This window comes from Bos grunniens, chromosome 11, assembly GCF_055505025.1.
Source record: "Bos grunniens cultivar Pamir isolate PY7600 chromosome 11, Bosgru_T2T1.0, whole genome shotgun sequence".
Classification (NCBI taxonomy): domain Eukaryota; kingdom Metazoa; phylum Chordata; class Mammalia; order Artiodactyla; family Bovidae; genus Bos; species Bos grunniens.
Genome location: NC_141175.1, coordinates 97,368 through 105,000, shown reverse-complemented (window position 1 = coordinate 105,000; position 7,633 = coordinate 97,368). Strand labels below are relative to the sequence as shown.

General features: G+C 59.2%; 1 long non-coding RNA gene across 2 annotated transcripts in view; it reads left to right on the top strand.

The window, feature by feature from the left end:
* The window catches only part of LOC147362146 (uncharacterized), a 23,726-nt gene extending 16,425 nt beyond the window's left edge, over nucleotides 1–7,301 (top strand). The window contains exons 2-3 of one of the 2 annotated variants that reach the window (XR_015135993.1): nucleotides 6,284–6,344; nucleotides 6,590–7,301. This is a non-coding gene — a long non-coding RNA (uncharacterized LOC147362146). Of the gene's footprint in view, nucleotides 1–6,269; nucleotides 6,345–6,589 lie in introns of those variants that run through there. The other variant, XR_015135992.1, reaches the window with a different exon arrangement.
* Nucleotides 7,302–7,633: the final 332 nt, after the last annotated feature.

Sequence of the window (7,633 nt, the reverse complement as noted above, 5' to 3'; positions counted from 1 at the left end):
TGGTCGAGAATCCTTCCCCTCCCCCCCCGCCTGTCCCCGCTCCCCGCGTCCGTCGTACCTCGCCCAGGGACGTCCTCGAGAAGTGTCGGCGTGTCCTCTTTTCCTGTCCGCGTCGCTGACTGAGCGGAGAAACTGCGCCCTAGGATGGGCCCCGTCTTGGCAACGAGTCCCTGCTGGTCTCCCTCGGAGCTTCTAGGCTGCGGCCGGCTCTCCGGACAGCGGGTTGGTTGTCGGGCGCCACCTGCCTGTCGGTCGCTTTTTTTAGAGGGTCCTGCAGGGGGGGCGGGAGGACCACGGATGGAGCAGGCAGGCGGGGCCGGCGAACTCTTGAATGCCCTGGGGCTGTGGAAGGAGGCTGTGGGGGGAGGGGCACCTTGGGCCACAGGTCAACGGGGCGGGATGGGTTTAGCCCCCTTGGGCTTTTTTAGGTTTGGATTGGAAATCTCGTGTGGGGAAACTTGATCCATTTTGGAGGACAGCTATTTTGAACCCAAGGGAGCTGACTTCCTTCTTTGGGGCCTTGTCTCCCCCTTGGCATGTGGGGGCTTTTCCGTCTCCCGCCAAGGATTTCAAACGACAGAGCACGCGGATCCACTTGCTCCAGTCAGGTTCAGGGGCAGAGCGCGAGGATTCAAAGCTGGCTTGGGGACAGCAAGTCGCGCCCCTCGCCCCCCGCCGCCAGCTCAGAACACCCCCCTGTCTGCCTGCCAAAAGACCAAGTGCGGGCTGGTGGTGGCAGAGTCACCTGTCACGGACGGGAGTGGTCTGGATCGCGGAGGTGATGAACGCGCTCAGGAAACACAAGCGAATGATGCGGGATATCCATCCATGCACGTTTCTCTGTCTCCGCCCGCCCGCACACCACACCCCCCACGTGCATACCCACACACACACACACTGCGTCCTCCTTGGCGCCTGGCTGCGTCTCTCTGTCTCTGCCCGCACCACCTGCAGGCACACACCACACACACACACACACACACCCACACACCCCCCCACCCCCACACGGCGTGCACACACGCATCCCCCCTCCCCACACAGCCCATAAACACCCCGCCCCCCACACGCACACCCCCGCCCCCCACACCACACACACACACACACACACACACACACACACACACTGCGTTGTCCTTTGCCTGGCTGTGTCTCTCGGCCTCTGTCTCTGCCCCCGCACCCACCCATGCCGCCCACACCACACACACACCCCCCCCCCACACACACACACGCAGGGCCCTTCACACCACACCCACCCACCCACACACACAGAGCGTTGTCCTTTGCCTGGCTGTGACGCTCTGCCTCTCTGCCCACACACCACATGCATTCCCCCCCGCCCCCCCCCACCCACCCACCCACCCACACGCACGGCCCTACACATCGGCCACACACCACCCACCCCCACCACCCCCTCCCCGCCCCCCCAACACACACACTGCGTTGTCCTTTGCCTGGCTGTGTCTCTCGGCCTCTGTCTCTGCCCCCGCACCCACAGGCGGACGCCACACGCACACACCCATGCCGCCCACACGGCCCCCCGTGGCAGCTATACACAACACACTCACACCACACACCTACCCCCTACCCCCATACACACACACACCCCCCCACACCCACACACCCCCCCACCCCCACACGGCGTGCACACACACGCATCCCCCCCCCACACACACACACAGCCCATAAACACCCCGCCCCCCACACGCACACCCTCTCCCCCACCACACACACGCAGGGCCCTACACACCACACACACACACACACTGCGTTGTCCTTTGCCTGGCTGTGACGCTCTGCCTCTGCCCACACACCACATGCATGCCCACACGCACGCGCGCGCGCACACACACACACACTCTCACACCCCGCCCCGCCACCCCACACCACACACACCTCCCCCGCCCCGCCCCCCGCCCCCACACACACACTTTGTTGTCCTTTGCCTGGCTGTGTCTCTCGGCCTCTGTCTCTGCCCCTGCACCCACAGGTGCACGCCACACACACACACCCATGCCGCCCACACCACACACACACACCCCGCCCACACGCAGGGCCCTTCACACCACACCCACACACCCACACACACACACACAGCGTTGTCCTTTGCCTGGCTGTCTCTCTCGGCCTCTGTCTCTGCCGCCCCGCACCCACAGGCGCACCCCACACGCACACACCCATGCGGCCCACACGCGCCCTCGTGGCACCTATACACAACAAACCCACACCACACACCAACCCCCCCCCCACCCCAAAACACTCACACGGCCACACACACCACCCACGCACTACCACCTGAGCATGCCACAACGCCACACACTGCCTCGCCCCCCCCCCCCCCCAACACACAGACACCCGGCCCACACCACACACATACGCACGCCCACGCGCGCGCGCACACACACACACACACACACACACACACACACACACACACAGCGTTGTTCTATGCCTGGATGTGACGCTCTGCCTCTGCCCACACACCACATGCATGCCCACACGCACGCGCGCGCGCGCACACACACACACACTCTCACACCCCGCCCCGCCACCCCCACACCACACACACCTCCCCCCCACCTGGCCACACACACACACACCTCCCCCCCCCCCGGCCCCGCCCCGCCCCCCCCCCCCCCACACACACACTTTGTTGTCCTTTGCCTGGCTGTGTCTCTCGGCCTCTGTCTCTGCCCCCGCACCCACAGGCGGACGCCACACGCACACACCCATGCCGCCCACACGGCCCCCCGTGGCAGCTATACACAACACACTCACACCACACACCTACCCCCCCCCCCCCATACACACACACACACACACACACACACACACACACACAGGGCCGCACACTCTCCACCCACGCAACACCACCTGGGCATGTCACAGACACGCCACACATGCCTCACCCCCCCCCCCCACCCCGCCCCACTCTGTGTGTTCCTGTCCCCTCTTTTTCTCCTTCCTTCCTCTGTCGTCGTCCCTCTGCCTCTCGCTCCCCTCCCTCCACCTTCACAGGACAGAGTGCCTTTAAGATGAGTCTGCCTGTTGTAAATACACCCTGGACATGATGATTGCTACAGTCTGACCTGTCGCGCCTGTAACCTGGGGTGGCGGGGGGTTGTCAAACGTCCTTGGTACGCTAGGGATAGCTTTCTCTGTGGAAGGTGGAAGCCTCCCTTCCGTCCCTCACTGAAGCCAGGCAAACCGACCACAACTCAAAGCAATGGTGTTTGCCACGTGGGGCATACCTTCCATGGTCTTTACTGATGGACACGCTTCACCCAAAGCTCTTGCAAAGTTCTTCAGAACTGTCAGTCTTCCAGTCACCCGCCACCATCAGGCGAGGTGTAGAGAACCGATGGAAAAACTGGAGGAATGACTTCCTCCATGGGGTTGGATGAACTGAGGAACAGGAGGCTGAAGTGGATGCCTGACTTCTTGAGGAAAAGAGGATTGGGGGGGGGGGGGGGGGGGCTGGGGCGGGGGGAGGAAGGGCAGGACGGTCCACTTAGGAGGGCTGGTTGCACATGGACACATAAACTGTACATCCAAAGAATCCACAAGCACCTACTATATACTATGCCAGCACGGGAAAGTAGACGTATGATGTTGCATGAACCTCTCCAAGGGAAAAGACTGAACACCTGAAACGAACACGACTTTGGAAACCCACCCTGGGCTTCATTTCTGCCGTGAGGGTGCTGTCGTGTGCATATCTGAGGGGATGGATATGTCTCCCGGCCATCTTCATTCCAGCTTGTGCTTCATCCAGCCCAGCGCTCCTCATGATGTGTACTCAGCGTGTACATTCAATAAGCAGGGTGACGATAGACAGCCTTGATGGACTCCTTTCCCTTATTTGGAACCAGCCTGTTGGGTTCTACGTCTAGTTTTCACTGTTGCTTCCTGACCTGCAGAAATACAGAGTCCTCTTTTTTTTTTTTTTTTTTTTTAATTCCCTAACCTGAGTGAAAAGCGAGAGAGACAGAGAGAAGACAGATGGAGGGACGGGCGGGCGGACAGGCAGGCAGGCAGGCAGGCAGGAAAAAGAAAGAAAGAAAGAAAGAAAGAAAGAAAGAAAGAAAGAAAGAAAGAAAGAAAGAGAGAAAGAGAGAAAGAGAGAAAGAAAGAAAGAAAATAATGAAAGGACCTACCGTTCCACCTGTTGCTTTCCAGATACAAAGGGAAAAACAAAGGACCGAAAAGGACACGAGGTTTAAAATGGGAATTTGGAAAGATGGCCATCCCCTTGGTCGCTTCATACAGCACCCCTCTCAGCAGAAGGGAATCGTCTCTCTTTTTCTCTCGACCTGGTCCTTCCAGACTTCAGAAACTCTCCGTGGAGGATTCTTATCTCCTTGGCCAGAGTGATTGCCACACGTTCCTTAGGGGCCCAGAGGATGTTTCCGTGAAACGGGGGTACACACTTCCGGATAGGAGAGTCGTGTCCTATATATGTGTGTGTGTGTGTGTGTGTGTGTGTGTGTGTGTGTGTGTGTGTGTGTGTGTGTTGCTTTGCGTGTGGTTCTTCACCCGAGAGGGGGACTGGAGCCTGAAGTGTTCCGAGCTGCCTCCGTTATCAAACAACCCTCTCTCGGGGGGGAGGGACCAACGTCCCATGTTCTCTTGCCCTTCTGACGGAGAACTCAAAAGGCCCTGTGCCTGAAGCCCTGCGGATGGAAGCTAGAGGACTTGGTGAATGTTTCTGACGGGGCTTCCCTGGTGGCTCACACGGTCAAGAGTCTGCCTGCGATGCAGGAGACCCGGGTTCCATCCCCGGGCCAGGAAGGCCTCCTGGAGAAGGACATGGCAACCCGCTCCAGGGCCCGACCCTGACGTCTAAAAATCAGCCTCCTAGACTGCCTCTCCCTCTGCCGACTGGTTTCTCGAATCCGCTCCAGGGATGAACCTGTGTGTTTCCTTGGTTTCCCTACAAGTGCCTCTGAGGGAAAACACACACACACACACACACAAAACCTGATGGCTTGCACCCCAGGCCTGCTTTCCCGCACCCGTCCATCGACATCACGGCCTCCTGAGAGGAGATACGATCACTGTTTCCCTGAACGGAGGATCTGTGCTCAGAAACTCTTGCCATGACACGGAGGCCCCTACGAACTAACCTATTTCGTCCCTCCCTCCTCCTTCCCTCCTTCCTTCCTTCCTTCCTTCTGGATTTTTTTTTTTTTCCTTTCTTTTTCTCTCACGTCCATGCACACGCACACGCACACGCACACGCACACGCACACGCGCCGTCTCTCATGTACACGCGTACATGCACGCACTCACACACACAGTCACCAGCTCAGCTTTTCATGGGTTCCAGGCAAGTGTCAAGAGGAGGGAAAACTGGTGGGGTCCGGAGTAGGCCGCCGTCCCCACCCCACCCCACCCCACCCCACCCCACCCCACTGCACGTGAACCTCCGTGCCCTGTGGAGTGTTTTGGAGTCAAGTGACTTAAGAGCCGGCCAGCGCCAGAGGAACGCTCTGCCCCTCCCTCCTTTTCTGTCCCTCTGAAGGCAGGCAGGGAGGAAAACCTCCTCCCACGGAGGGGAAGATGTCAAGGGACGGTGGCTGTTTCCACGCACGTCCGTGATCCTCACACGCGTGAGCGGGGTTTCCTGGGTTACCAAAAGGAGGAGACTCCTTTGGCCTGACACGAGGCGAATCTGTCCCTCGGCCTCCCTCCCCACCCCCCAGCCCCCTTCCTCCGCGCGGTGCCGAAGGGGCCGTCTCAAGGTGGAGACATGGAATGGCTGGGTGGGGCGGATCACCATTCAATAGAGAGAAGCTCGAGGCGAAGTCAGAGGCTCTGACTTGACTGGAAAGCTTTCTGCATTTGAATGAAGCTATCCGGCGAGGCCCTGCAGGGGGAGGGTGGGGGAAGGTGGGGGTGGGGCCCACAGACAATAGCCCCTGCCTGCAGGGCCTGCTGGCCTGCCGGCCTGCCGGCCTGCCGGCCTGCCGGGCTGAGGGGGCCCTTTGGCGGCGGCGGCGGCGGCGGCGGCGGCGGCGGGGCCACGACCCCGACTCCTGCAACTCGATCCCTTCAAGGAAACTTCTGGGGTGACTCCTGTCCAGGGAATACATCCAGATGGGCCTGTTTCTGAAAAACGCCCGAGTCACAGTTGTGACAGGTTCTCTGGATCTCTTGACACATGGATTGACCTGCACCCTCCCATCCTGTCAGACCCTTTGGACACGCTTGAAGAGGTCTTTGGCCTCGGCCAGAAAACAAGCCGAGATAAACAAATACGTTTTTTGTCTGTGTTTTTGAACAGGGCGGAAAATGATGCGTGGCCGTGGATTGGAGAGAAACCTACGCCTCTCACACGCCTGAAGGCAGGAAGTTCTCAGGGGGACGGAACCTGCCTTCACTTCTCAGGGGGACTGGGACGGTCCCCTCGCCTCGCGCGCCGCCCCCCCCCCCCCCCCCCCGACCCCGACCCTTAGCCCAGCCCCCCCACTCCCGTCTCCCTAACCTCACACTCCCCCACCCCACCCCCATCCCGGCCACCGAGGGGGGCCCGGGGAGGGATGGCTGTCTCAGCCCCGGTTCTGAGATGTCACTTGTGAAACCGCTCTAGGCCGAGATGCCAGATGGCCGCCCTGCCGCTTGGTGTCCGTCTCCATCACCCATGCCCGAAAGGCACGTGAGATCACGGACAGCACATCAGATCAGATCAGATCAGATCAGTCGCTCAGTCGTGTCCGACTCTTGGCGACCCCATGAAGCGCGGCACGCCAGGCCTCCCTGTCCATCACCAACTCCCGGAGTTCACTGAGACTCACGTCCATGGAGTCAGTGATGCCATCCAGCCATCTCCTCCTCTGTCGTCCCCTTCTCCTCCTGCCCCCAATCCCTCCCAGCATCAGAGTCTTTTCCAATGAGTCAACTCTTCGCATGAGGTGGCCAAAGGACTGGAGTCTCAGCTTTCGCATCAGTCCTTCCGAAGAAATCCCTGGGTTGGTCGCCTTCAGAATGGACTGGTTGGATCTCCTTGCGGTCCAAGGGACCCTCAGGAGTCTTCTCCAACACCACCATTCTCTCAAAAGCATCCATTCTTTCGGCGCTCAGCCTTCTTCGCGGTCCAACGCTCACATCCATACATGACCACAGGAAAAACCGTAGCCTTGACTGGACGAACCTTTGTTGGCAAAGGAATGTCTCTGCTTTGGAATATGCTATCTAGGTGGGTCATCACTTTCCTTCCAAGGAGTAAGCGTCTTTTAAGTTCATGGCTGCAGTCACCATCTGCAGTGATTTTGGAGCCCAGAAAAATAAAGTCTGACACCGTGTCCACTGGTTCCCCATCTATTTCCCATGAAGTGATGGGACCGGATGCCGTGATCTTCGTTTTCTGAATGTGGAGCTTTAAGCCCACTTTTTCACTCTCCTCTTTCACTGTCATCAAGAGGCTCTTGAGTTCCTCTTCACTTTCTGCCATGAGGGTGGTGTCATCTGCACATCCGAGGTGATTGATAGTTCTCCCGGCAATCTTGGTTCCAGCGTGTGTGTCTTCCAGTCCAGCGTTTCTCATGATGTTCTCTGCGTATAAGTTAAATACACAGGGTGACGATAGACAGCCTTGACGAGCTCCTTTTCCTATTTGGAACCAGTCTGTGGTTCC